The 13,240-nt window shown below is 43.2% G+C and overlaps 1 protein-coding gene across 4 annotated transcripts in view; it reads right to left on the reverse strand.

Annotated features, from left to right (window-relative positions):
* RASSF8 (Ras association domain family member 8) overlaps nt 1–13,097 on the reverse strand; it is a 93,928-nt gene extending 80,831 nt beyond the window's left edge. For 2 of the 4 annotated variants that reach the window (XM_032986223.2, XM_032986226.2), the window contains exon 1: nt 11,593–11,803. The gene's annotated coding sequence lies outside the window, so the exon portion shown is untranslated. Of the gene's footprint in view, nt 1–11,592; nt 11,804–12,542; nt 12,848–13,078 lie in introns of those variants that run through there. The other 2 variants (XM_032986224.2, XM_042795447.1) reach the window with 2 other exon arrangements.
* Between the last annotated feature and the right edge of the window lie 143 nt (nt 13,098–13,240).

Genomic DNA, 13,240 nt, shown 5'->3' on the forward strand with positions numbered 1-13,240 from the left:
CCAGAAAGTATAAGTAAGATAAAATAGGTGACTTGAGATGTTTGGGAGTTTCAGTACTCATTGACCAAAACCTGACAATCATTAACTTAAAAATATAAAAAAAGACAGAGAACCAGACAGCAGGATATCAATCTGAATGTTAGTCCACAATCACAAACTGCATCTCCTCTTCCCAGACGGCTCTCAAGACCAAACCAGAAAAGGCAATAGCATAAGAAGCAGGCAACTTGTTAGCACACAGTTCTCCAACAGCAGCACAGAAGGTCAAAAGACAGGCTTTCTTCCTGAGGGCTTCTTACAGCAGAAGGACTGCAGAGGGATCCTTGTGCTCCCATTGACAAGCACTAAGGACAAGCCCTAGGTAAGGGAATCAAGTTTCGCCAGAGAAGAATGCTTTTCTCCCTTCCTAAAGATGATTCTTCCTTAAAGTCTCCCAGGCAACTCATGCTGTTGATACTCCTGCTAAGAGTCACCATGGAACTTTGCAGTCCTCAAAGAAAGTTCATTTTGGATTGAGGTACTCCATATCAGCAGTTATGAACAGAAGTCTTAAATAGAAGTAAACATGTTAATAAAATGATACAAATTTTGACATAACTGAGAATTGAACCAAAACCACCTGAAATTTACATAAGAGGCAGCAGATGTAGACACAAGTCAACAATTCAGACTTATTCAAGCTCTGCCTTAGGTTCACACATTGTCAAATTAGTCCAAGCAAATAAGTACTAGCAGTGCAAACAATATTGTTACAAATTTCATCAATATGCTCAGCCTTCATTTAAGTGAAATTAAATCACATGAACAAAACAAAAAGAACATGTCTCAATACATCCACAGGATTCAGTGTAAATAATGCCCGAGATGAACAGAAACCATTTGCATCTCAAGAGTGCTAAAGAGTACAAGGTAACCAGTCAGACACCCTGATGAGGGGCTCAGTATAGCACAATAGAACCTAGAGCTGTTCTTACAAAACTGATGGTAAAGAATTTCTCAAAGGATAATCCCATTGATTTTCTACTGTATAAAAAAAAACAAAACAAAAAAAAAACCAAACAATAAAACCTTGTAAATTAGTATAGTTGGTTCTTTACTTTGTGATCTCTTTTGAAAGTCTGTATTAATTCTCAACATCAGGAATAAATCCATTACAGGAAGTGCTATGACCAAGACAGATTTTTTGAAAAAAGGTCTATACATATGCACAGAAGTTTACTCACTAGATTTGCCTTGGCTTTAATGTCTCACTTAAACATCAAGTTTAGTTGAAAGGACCCATGTTGGGCCAAACAGCTTTTTCCATTTTTCTAATTACACTTCAACAAGCACAGTACTGACTTTAAAACTGGTTGCAGAAGTCAGTAGGACAGAGAAAACACAACACAGAGCAAGATGAAAACAGTGGACACACAGCAAGATTATTTGGAAATTCTATCAGGCATAAGAACACACAAACACTCACAAAAAGTTCCATATGCTCTAACAGTATTAGAGCACCGGTCATTGCAGTCACTATTTTGTAGGAAGAGATAAAGTAGGAGTTGCAGGAAGATACGTATGAGTAGCCAGTAGTTTATTTGCCACACAGCATCTAGGTACCAACTCCTAGATTACACTTGACATGCACACTTCACAACTACTAGAATCAACAAGGCAAGCTAACAATTCACCACTACCTCTGAAACCAAGTAACAAGCTTGTAATATAAATACTAGCTCTTCTAGTTAGCAATTTTGACCTAAGTATGTCCACTTAGAAGATGAACTTTTCCTTTGCACTTGTTCCTTAAAAGGTCGTTCATAAAGTTCTGTTGTTAGGTATGCCATAAGAACATTAAAGTTTAGATTTCTCTTCCCTTGAGCTTCTTGCCAGCAGAGATGCTGAAGTTTAGACACATGCATGCTGTTATCCCACTCAAGGTGCTAGGTAAATCTGGTTAGCTTAACGTCTTTTATTAATGTTTCCCCCGACTTACATAACAGCCACAGCACACATGTACTGTTACTAACAGTTACAGTGGCTCATAGGTGGCATCTTGTTTGACCAGCGTAACTTCACATCTATGCCTTGGCAACTTCAGAACAGCCTCCTGCTGTTAAGCATTTCAGAATACCGACAGGGATAGTCATGTTGACACACAAGTTAATCAAGTACTTGTTCGTAGAGTAGGACTTCACGGTGGTGACATCTTGCCAGGATTGCTAACCATCTCCCTGACTCAGGATGGGACATACATATCAACTGCTGGTTTAAGGTCTAATTAGTCATCTAGTAACTATACCTTTTTCCATTTTCATGAAAAAAGCCACTGAGAAGTAGTGGTTGGATATCCAAAGGAAGTTTGCCCTGTAACCTTGTACTAAGGGTTGTACTATGAATGAAGCATCTCAGATAGCTCCCTCCTCAACATTAAAATCAAACCAAATCAGAGAGATTTTCATCTGTCAAGTACTTGAAAACCCAGCAAGTAAGAGGCTCAACAGTACTGCTAAACATCATGACATCACACATTTTAATGATCAAACACCATCCACTGATCGAAAACACAGTCTTTTTTTTCATGAGATCCCAGTTTCAGATGGTGTCCAAGCTTCTGTTCACTCCATTTCCTAATTGCAGGGCTCAGAAGCCAGCCTCTTATCATAAGGCCCAGAGCAGAAACAGGAGTCCCCCATGGGCTTGGCACTCCACATGGGTCACGGTGCATGAGGGAAGCACTGTCTACTCACAGAAGCCACCTACCCATGTCACCCTACTGAGCAATAGGATCCATTCTCAAAACTGAAGGATGATGAGAAATATCCCATCTGATGGAAAGCTGGAAAGCCATTACACACCTTTTCAATATCAGACAACATTTTACAGCAGGAATGTAGGAAGGACAATTCAGATACTACAGCACAACCTTCCCTTGTTTCCTTTTGTATTCCATTATAGCAGAACTGTCTTCCACCAAGTACGTGCTTTACATCCATGTGAGGAAGAAAAAGGATATTCTTAAAAATGGTGTATACACTGAATGCTATCCTCATTCATACTAGTCAAGCTGAAGATAACGGAGGTTAGTTTGAAATGCTGTCTTCCGAAGTAAAATACAGTTTGTCCAGGGGTCATTATGGACGATTAAAGTAAATCATAGTCAGTCAGAAAGCATACAGATTCCTAATTATTTAGGGTTCTGCATTTGCATTTAGAATGACAAGCACAAAGGGCACTAAAATATCCTTGCTTCATATATTTAAATAAAGCCAGTCATCATCATCATCTCTGCTACCCACAATTAAAGCAAGCTTTTTTTTAACAAAAGTTGAGATAAATTATACAAGTCTTTTAGAACAAAATATCATATAGAGGTAACAACATTTCTAAGCAGTTAGGAATCCGTATGTCTAAGATAGGAAAGTACATTTGCTATTTCCTTCTAGCTATGTCACATTTTTATCTTACAGTGTGTAATTGCATATTAAAAGGCATTAATACTTTCCTGCATAAAACAAAGCTTGAACTTGCATATCCTTAGAATAATAGTGGTACATGCTCAGAGAGGGAAACATAGGGCTTCTGCAACAGGTAATATTGTTATATTGTAACGTGAAAATACAGCCACTGCAGTTCCTTACCCTCTGCTGAAGATAGATATTTTTGTCATGACAAGTAGTGAACATAAAAACTATTTGCCCGCCATAGGCATTTTAGTATTAGAGTCAAGCTAAAAATAAAACAAAAAAAACCCCAAACCTAAGGAATTTGACAGTATTTGACTGTTCTACACATCCGTAATGGTTAATATTTCTAAGCAGCTCCTGGAAAAATAATCAAAGCTGAAGAGTGAAGGGAAAAGCAGCAGATAAATGAAATGAAGAATCTTGTCAAGAAAGATAAAAACTTGGTTAAAGACCAGTGAAGGTCAAGGGAAGGGAGGGAATAATTCTAGAAAATTCCTGGCTGGGGTTTCCTACAAGGGTAAGGCTGAGAGCTGACAGCAAAAAAACACACTATCTCCCAGGATGCTGAGGGAATGAGTACTGACGGGATGTCAGGATTTCAATAGGACAGGTGCTTCATGTAAGTAAAACAAAACTCCTGGACAAGGAAATGGCAAAGCAAGTGTCCCCCCTGCCCCAACTCCAAACAGCTCAGCAGCAGAGGAATTAGAGGAATGCCTATATGCAGCTGTGAGATATGAAGAGAAAGTCCAGGTATTTTTCCCTCCCATCAAAAAGCAAGTGATGTGCTGCAACCAAAGAAACACCTAGAAAGCCACTAGCTCATGAACAAATATTCAGGAAGCTTTATGGCAGAGCATAAGAAAGCAGCAGTGCTGTCAGACATACGAAGCACACGAATAATTCACTAATTGAACACGTTAACAGAATGACAGAGGGTGCAGTGGGAAACCGGCAACATCGGTTTGAGGAAGAGCCCCATAGTTTAAAAGGCACATTGCAAATTCAGCATCTGGCAAATTAGACCAGGAGCAGATATTCTGGACTACAGAGATGCCCGCAACAGATGAGACGGGCAGCTGGCCTCTGAGCAGGACACTAGTCCGGAAGGCCCACACGGTGTTTCCAGCTGTGCCCTGCCATGCCCCACGGGCAGGTCATACCCACACTCACCAGCTGTCCGTCCCGGCCAGGGCAGGAGGGGGGCACTCCGCTCGCCCGCACTCGCTTAGGGCCTGGCGGTAGAGCTCAGAATCTCATTCACACGGCCTCCAGATACTGTGTTAACAAATCATCACTGATGAGGTGTTTTGCAATGCATCACAACAGAAGACTGGCAAGTCCTAAGAGACTAAATACCCCAAAAAACTTCTGTCTTGCTAAGAGTTTAAGTAAAACAAAAACTACCACTTCAGTACTTTTAAAAGCGTGATTCTTGGATGGCAGCGAGCACCCAGCTCCCTCCCACCCACATGGGAACAATGAGTCTCTTCGCTTAACTTCTGCTACAGAACACGACCAACCCATCGTGCACAGAACTTTGGTTCGCCGACAGCAAACTCACAATCAAGTCTTCTCCTATAGCACATATCTCCTCTTGAAGGTATGCTCCCTTTATCTTCTAGCCTTGCCTGCAGGGACTGCAAATTCCTCTGCTGAAGTAAAAACACAAAGGAGGCAAGTAGTCAGCTTTTCCTGGTAGTAAGCAGCAGGCCTAAGGTAGAATATTATCTTAATTGTTGAGTTACAAGGTCAAACTGAGTTTTCCTGCACCAGATGACCCTTGCAGATGTCCATCCTACTTGTATTAAAAAGGCATCTCGAGATATTTCTCCAGAATCTCACACAGAATAGCTTAATCCCATGTACTGCTAAATTCTATGTCGAGTTGGGTTGCCTTCTGGTCTGTTTCTGGGAAAGAAGGGAACAGTCACATACCATATTTGTTACGTCAACTTTGCACATATTTCATTTTGTCATCCCCTTAAGTCTTCCATTCTTGGAAGAAAAGCCCAAACACTTTTTAGTTATGTTATATCTCAGTTTGAAATAAAGGCTAAATTCACAGGACATGAGGTGAGCAAGTAAACTGGTAAACTAACACAGGAACTGAAGTGAAATAACACTGGTAATAAGACAGAAAATTACTTTTCTGTTCAGACTGTTTTGTAAATTTTTGTTAATTCAGTCGTTCTCTGACAGATCTTGTTCACTAGAATGAGTTCTGATGAAAGAATTTACTATGCTATTTACCAATTCCCTAAAAAAGAAATAAATCAGTGTTCCCTTGTATGATAAGCAGCCTTTGTTATCTCTTTGGAGTATCAGGTTACCAATTCCAATCCCATTAACAGCATGAAAACATTGCATTGTATTCAGCAACTGTTCTTTGTTAGTCCTGCTGCTCATCAGTGCAGATTCTACTAGTTGAAATACATAGTCTCAAACACACAGCTTATTCAAGAGAAGTTTCCGTCCTTGCTCCCAATGAAACCAGTGCAAAGGCTATGACTGACTTGGAGGCATGCATGAAGCCCAAAGCAAGCCCGCACACACACAACACAGAGTGGTTCTGGTGAGTGAGAATGTGTTTCAGAAAAAACACACATTCACTTTCTGATGGGCAAGGACAAGGGCATTCCACCACTGCCATATGTTTCTCTCCAGACGCCAGTTATTCCAGGTAGTAATACTGACAGCTTTAGAGCTGCAAAGGCACATTTTGGCATTTGGTATCTTGATTCTCAATACTGACTTCTAAATATTACTAGCTGTGGCATTTTCCTACTTTCTTCTCCAGGAAGAGTTTGACATGTGCAGACATCTGATAGAGTTCCTTCCTTTCATTCATTTATATGGCAAATAGTAGCAAGAGAAGCAAGACAAGGATCTCCAAGGACCTTGCAAGTCTTTAAGTAGTACTGGCCAAAAGAAGGTGCAATTTAGTACAGAACTGGGAGATTTGCATCCAAGAGTACTCTCCCTTCTATCTGCATTGAAAACTGCTTTCTTGATATTGTTCATTTAATGCCACACTAGTCAGAGTTAATGTTGGCATTAATCTACTGGATAACAGCTATAAATTCATTAATTGCCAAATTACATGCAGCTTTCCTATGGCTTTAAGCTTAAGACATACAAACTGACAAGAAACAAATATCTACTTTTTAGAGAGCAACAAAGAATGCTTTGGTCTCAATCTGATTTTACTTAGAAGGAAGAAGTCACAATCAATACAGACATGACAAGAGGAAAGGGAAGAGACAGGAGAGAAAGCAGATATGATCTGTTGAAGATCCTCAAACAGCCCAGTCACAAGAACAGACCCTCCAGCTCCTAAAGCCACACTGCATCCCCGCTTTGGCATAGACACAAAACATCTGGCTGCCTAGTGGAATTACAGCTTTTCCTTATCCATGTTCATGAAACTGCTGACTGATGATAAAATGTTAAGTTTCAAAAGGTTGTTCCGGAAACTCCAAACCCTCTTTGGATAACAGCTTGAAAACATTGACAAACACTTCAGGAGTCCAAAAATCTTTTAGCAAAAAACTTTCAGTTCAGTTGAAAGAAAAGGAAGTTACAGTTCTTAAGATTAAAGAGAAGCATACAATAAAAAGAAAGCATCAACACTGCCTCACCATTTTAAGACTGGATGATCTAGAGACACAGCAAGGTGCATGCTGGAAATACATCAGGTACCGTTGCAGTAAAGGAAGTAAGACTCAAGGTTACACCTAGTACAGCTTTCAAAGCAGGTAAATTAATTCAAATTACAATGTCAACCCTGGAGCAAGGGCAGAAGCTGGATGGAAGTCAGTTACATTACATATTTCTAGAAGTTTTCCTCTCCTTTCTGCTCAAAGAGGTAGTAAAGCATAAAAATCTGGTGTCTCAAAACGTCAAAAAAACATCATAACTGCCAACACTGGGAGAAAGAAGTATACTTTCAAAAGTATAAATGACACATCACAGTACAAAGTAGGAATAACACTACAGCAGAGGACAACATTCAAGCTTACCATTAGAGCTGTGTTGCTTGTTTGCAGGTGAAAAATGAATCCTGGAGTGTCTCACAATTTTTCAAAGCTCAAATAACCTCTTAGTGCATCTGCATGAACATTTTCTATTCATAAAGAAGATTAAACCTTCTTGACTGAAATACACATTATCTACAGTACTCATCCCAATCCACAAAATATGTGTCAGTCCCACACAGAAGAACTTCAAGGATCTTTACGGGTTATCAATAGTTTAGTTGTAGTCTCTCTATTAATAATCCCCTCCGAGTTCCAGTATCTGGGGATACAGAGAACACACAGACCACGAGTTGAAGATTCATTTTGCAACCACAAATTGAGATCCACCTTGCACAGTGCACTCCAATATCAGAATTTAAGTAAAAACATAAATTCCTACACTTGTAATTGGCAGCATCCTAGTGTATCATAATGCATGAGTACACATGGGATTTTTATTTGTTACTGTGGATTAAGCTGTTGAGTGTTTCCCCAAACTCAATCTGAAATAGCACAGTGTAACTGGCTCAAATTTTAACTTTTCTAGTAATGTTTTGGAACTAAAACTAATTTAGTCGTGTATATTGCTACCTTTGCAGACACTTAAGTGATCTGTTAACTATTCCATGTGTTTTGGGAAAGAAACAATTCACTGGGTTTTTTTATAAATATTTACTCATTTAAATTACAGACCTAGTTTGTTACATGCAAAGAAGAGAGTATAGAGATGACCTTCTGTCCTCATTACCATTCTTCCCTTCTTGTGCTAAAGATAGCATAGAGAGTAAAAATAAGTAAGTCCTCAATAGCATTAGGAATTAGACAATGTCATGTTGACATGACGAGCCTTATCTCTTCTCGCTGCCTGGGATGGCAGGGGGGCTCTGACCCATAGGGTAGGTAGCACATAAGCCTTTGCTAGGTGGTCCCTTTGCAGTAGGCTCCATTTCCAGCTGTAATTGCTTGTCAGCCCTAACTGGATGCCTGAACACTCTGGAATAGTTCAGCAAAGTATTTAAACAGATGGATGGTACAGGCCACTGGAACAAAACTCGTTTTTTCCCTGGCCATGGCTCTCTTTCAGTGCATTCCTTTGAAGTCTGTGCCACTGAGGAATCAACAACAGCTGAGAAACATGTGTTATCATACAACATTGAGCACAGCAACAATATTGCACAGCAAGATGCTTTTGTTCAATAATCCTGGACTATTGAAAGCATTACAATGTCTTTTGTTGTGGGCAAGCCCTTTTTCCAAGCATGATGAGAAAGTAAACAGATTCCTCCCCCTTTTAAGAAGTAACTCAAAAGTAAAAAGGCGAATTAAGCAGATTTCTCAAGTGCCTCCCATCTGAAAGCTTACAGCACCTATCTCCTCAAGTCCTCTCAGATATTCAGCACTCTGTATTTGTTATCACAAAGATGACTAGATGCTTACAGAGATCTCAGTGCAGTAACAACCCAAAAGGGCCGAGTCTGCAGTTCCCGTGGCAGATGTAACAAGCCTCTACAAGCTACAGCTCAAACCTGCCTTCATTTCCCAAGCAGGACAAAGTTGTGGGATCTCAACTTCACAGGTAACGAACTAGAAAGAAGCAGCAGCAGGGCACCGCCTGGCACACACAGGCCAGTCTCCCCACTGCCCATACTTTATCAGTACAGAGAGATGACATATAGTCCTCAGAACAGTAACAGGAGAAAAGGATACAAACATCCTCTCATCAGCCAGGAAAACTACTCTTGTCAAAGCTGTGATATCACCACAAACCTTAAACGGGGTTAGGAAGGATAGAAAGAATTAGTTATTTATGAAACGGAATTTGCAACTAAGCTGTCCAGATTCAGAAGCACAGAGCTAGCTATGTGCGTATGCAAGGAGACACCAACTTACAACCCAAAGCTGACGCAGCTACCTACTAGCAAGCTTCTGCAGAATCAAGTCTCTCCTTTTCACCAAGAACTACCTGCAACATGGTAATGCCTTCCATTTACAAAATTTACAAGTCTCAAACCTTACAGGAAGGTGAGCATTGAGAGTAAGCCCCATTATGCTGTAAAGTCCCAACCCCTTGTATGAAAAAAAAAAAAAAAAAAAAACAACACAAACCAACAAACCACAAGAAAACTTGAGCTTTCAAAAAAGCCCTAGAAAACCACACAACATTTACATTTAATTTCAAGATAGAGATCTTAAAGACTTAAAATCGCAGGCAAAAATCTAAAATTAGAAAAGAAACAAACAAAAAAAATAAAACATACAAAGCCAATCTCATAATTACAGACCTCTCAAAAAAATTACCAGGAACTGCATGCATCACACTGAGGGGGGTCCTCAGCCCAGTCCCCACAGGACAGTCTTCCACCCTGCAATTCAACTTAATAGTTTCTTTCTGGAGAGACCAACAGTGCCCTTCAAATACAGCTTGAGGCAGACTGTTTATGTACCCTAGAGGAAGCATGCACTGATACTGTCAGAGATGAACAGGGGATAAAATACCTTTAGTCTCAAAACCATTACAGTAATGCAAAAATCTTATGCCACTCAAAATAAATGGCAATGATCAAGAGTTCTACTTTACAAGTTTCAAAGAATGAGTATCAGCACAAGCAAAGCTACCACCCAACCACCATTCAAAACCATAACTAAACCAGGAGTAATACATTTACACGTAATTATTCTTAAAATCATGTGTAAAAGCACTTAACAGATTCAGGAAAATCTCCGTTTCCTAGGAGGTGCAAGCAGGACGGCAGCTCAGGCAGATGTCACACTGCCATGCGATGGCAGCAGCAGGAACACAACCCACCATCCTGAGTGCTCAGCTCTGCACTTTAGCAACCAAATCTCCCTTCCATCCAACACGTTCCTTTTCAGGGCTTCCCTCAAAAGGATGTCAAAAAGTGATGCTAACCAACTTCATCTGGCTCTTTAGAATTCTTTGAGATGTTTCCAGACACAGTCCAAGGTACAGTTTTAGAAAACTTCTTGCTAATACGACTTGTCTCCTTCTATTTCCCCCATCCCAAAGTTTTTCATCTCCATAAAAGGTACCAAAAAAAAAAAAGATTAATTCAAACAACTGAACAAACTCTGTTGGTCTTGTGGGGGTGGGGAAGGAGAAGGACAGAGGGATTACTTAAGTGTAAGAAATGAACCACCTTGACTCTTCTCAGTTGTCCTAAAGGGCATACAACTAAACACTATCAATGCCAAGCAGTTGTTTCTGCTCCCTCAGCAATTCATCACATCTCAAATAATTTTTTGCTCTAAGCCACATAGAGAAGTACTTCTAGTTTAATGTCTAGCCCACTTTCTAACTAGATATCATCAAACAAAAGCCAATCTGAAATGGTATTTTCTCTCTTCCTTAGAGAAAAAAAAAAGTAGAGCTTAGTTAATTTGTGATTTAGCTTCGTAACCTTGTGGTCTTCTGGAACAGCAACTATCAAAAGAGGTAACATAACACAACCAAGACCCACGCTCTTTCCTTTTAACCTAAAAGTTGACGTGCTATTCATAAACTACATATTCTCTCGTGAAAAAGACATAGCTCTCTACTTTTACAACCCTTAACACATTCACACCACTACCAAACACAATTAACCAGGAGCTTGAAAACCCTTAAACAGGTGTCTTTGCAGAAATCATTAGGCAATTGATTTACTTGCGCTCCATAGCCTGGCACACACTTAATTTTAATGCCAGATGATGACTAAAGCAGAGGCAGAAGCCTGTGAGGTCCGAACCAGACTCCACAAACCACACAACAGCACTTTCTGACACGGATGTAAGCCGTTTCCAGCAATTCTGTTAATGTATCAACCGCTGATATATCTACAGTTTTGGGATGGAAACCATGACAGGTGTAATTCTAAAATGGACAACTGAAATCTGTAACCTTCCCCCCCTTCTGATTTTCCACACTGATGAAACACCCACGAGCAATATTAAACTGCAATTTCGCACACGGCTCTGCTGGCACGTTAAAACGCTGCTTTGCTGAAGGGTGAAAACGGGCTGGCACACACCAGACTGCTACAACCCCAGACCGGACCCTGGCCCAGACCCTCCCACCAACAGAGTTTAGAGCTGCATAAACCAAGAAGCAGAATCCATTTTCTTACCCTTTAAAGTTCATGCCTGGGCATTGTCCTACCGTACTGTATTTGCTTAAGCTTTTCTCATCAATAGCCTCCCCCTCCCACAGAAAAAAAATAAATCTCATACATTCCCTGCTGGCGAGACAGATTTGTTTTTAATCTCTTTTCTTACTGGGGGAGAGAAAGAGAGAGGGAGGGGTTGGGGCAGGAATAAAAGAGATTAATCGTGAAACATCGGTACTGTCTGGAGAGGGGAAAAAAAGACCAAAGTAAACAGTCCACGTCGGGGGGGGGGGGGGGGGGGGGGGGGGGAAGAGGGGAAAAAAAAAAAAAAAAAAAGGGCAAAATAGGATTAATTTTCTCTTCGGAGACAGTAATAGGGAAGGGAGAAAAAAAAGAAAATTACTACAAAGATTTCCCTGCGTAAGAAAAAGTAGCTTCTTAACTCCCTTCCTCAAGGACACAGAGAAATATCCCTCACTTTTCCACACGATGCCCGAAGGAAGGAGAAAGACAAAATGCCAGGAGAGAGGAAAAGCTGGAGGGAGCTGGGGAAGTAGCGAAGCAAGAAGCGAAAGGACAGGAACGAGTGCGAGTGGGCAGGGGAGACGCGTAAGGGGGAACGAGAAAGCCAAAAACGCCAAAAAAAATAATAATAACCCAACCCAACCCAAAACCTGCAAATCCGAGGGGAGGTAGGAAACGGGCAATCACGGACGGGAAAGTTGGCGAGTGCAGGCAGAGGGGAGAAGGGGGCGAGGGGGGAGCGGCAGGGAAGGGTCCCACACCCCGCCGCGGGGACGAGACGAAAGCCGCCAGGGCGGAGGAGAGCCCGGGGCGGGACGCGGAGCCGGGTGGGCTGCGGGAGAGGGGAGGGGGGAAGGAGCAGGGCGGCGGGGCAGCGGCAACGGGCGCAGGGGAGGAGGGCGGGCTCCGGCGGGACGAGCCCGCGCCGGAGTTGGCCGCGCACTTACCGCTCCGCCGGCGGCTGCTCAGCGCCTGCCCCGTCCCGTCCCGTCCCGCGGCGGCCAGCGCCAACGGCCCCAACGGCCGCCGGCTCCGCCTCACGCCCGGCGGGGGGGGGGAAGGGGGGGGCGGCGCGGCCGGCCCAGCGCCCGGGGGCTCGGCCCGGCCCGGCCCGGCCCTCCAGGGCGCCTAGCCGCTCCTCCCCCGACCCCGCCGCCTCTCGCCCGAGCCGCGAGTGGGGTGTCCGTCCTCCCTCCCTCCACCCGGAGCGGCCGCCCCCGCCTCCCTTCCTGCCTCTCCCTCGCTCCCCTTCACCGGGAGAGACATGTAACGGAACTGGGACGCCAGCACGGCATTGTGGGAGCTCTTAAAGCCGCAGCCGCCCGCTGCCCCCCGCGGCCGCCGCCGGTCCGCGCCGCATCCTTCCCCCCGCAACCTCCCCCCCCCCCATCCGCCGCCGCCGCGGAGGCTCTACAGCCTTCCCTAAAAATACACCCCCACCCCCACACACACCCCCCGACCCGGCGGAGTCCCCGGGACTGACCGACAACCCCTCCCCGGGTAGGGGGGGCGCAGTTCGGAGCCTCCCGCGCCCACCTCCGGCGGGACGGGCGGGCAGGGCGAGCCCCGCTCCCCGCGGAGGCAGCGTCGTGAGAGCTGCTGGCCGGGGCACCGCCACGGCGTGGGTTTCTGTTAGTTTGTTTGA

Source organism: Tyto alba, unplaced genomic scaffold (genome assembly GCF_018691265.1).
Source record: "Tyto alba isolate M040663 unplaced genomic scaffold, T.alba_DEE_v4.0 Super-Scaffold_21, whole genome shotgun sequence".
Lineage (NCBI taxonomy): Eukaryota > Metazoa > Chordata > Aves > Strigiformes > Tytonidae > Tyto > Tyto alba.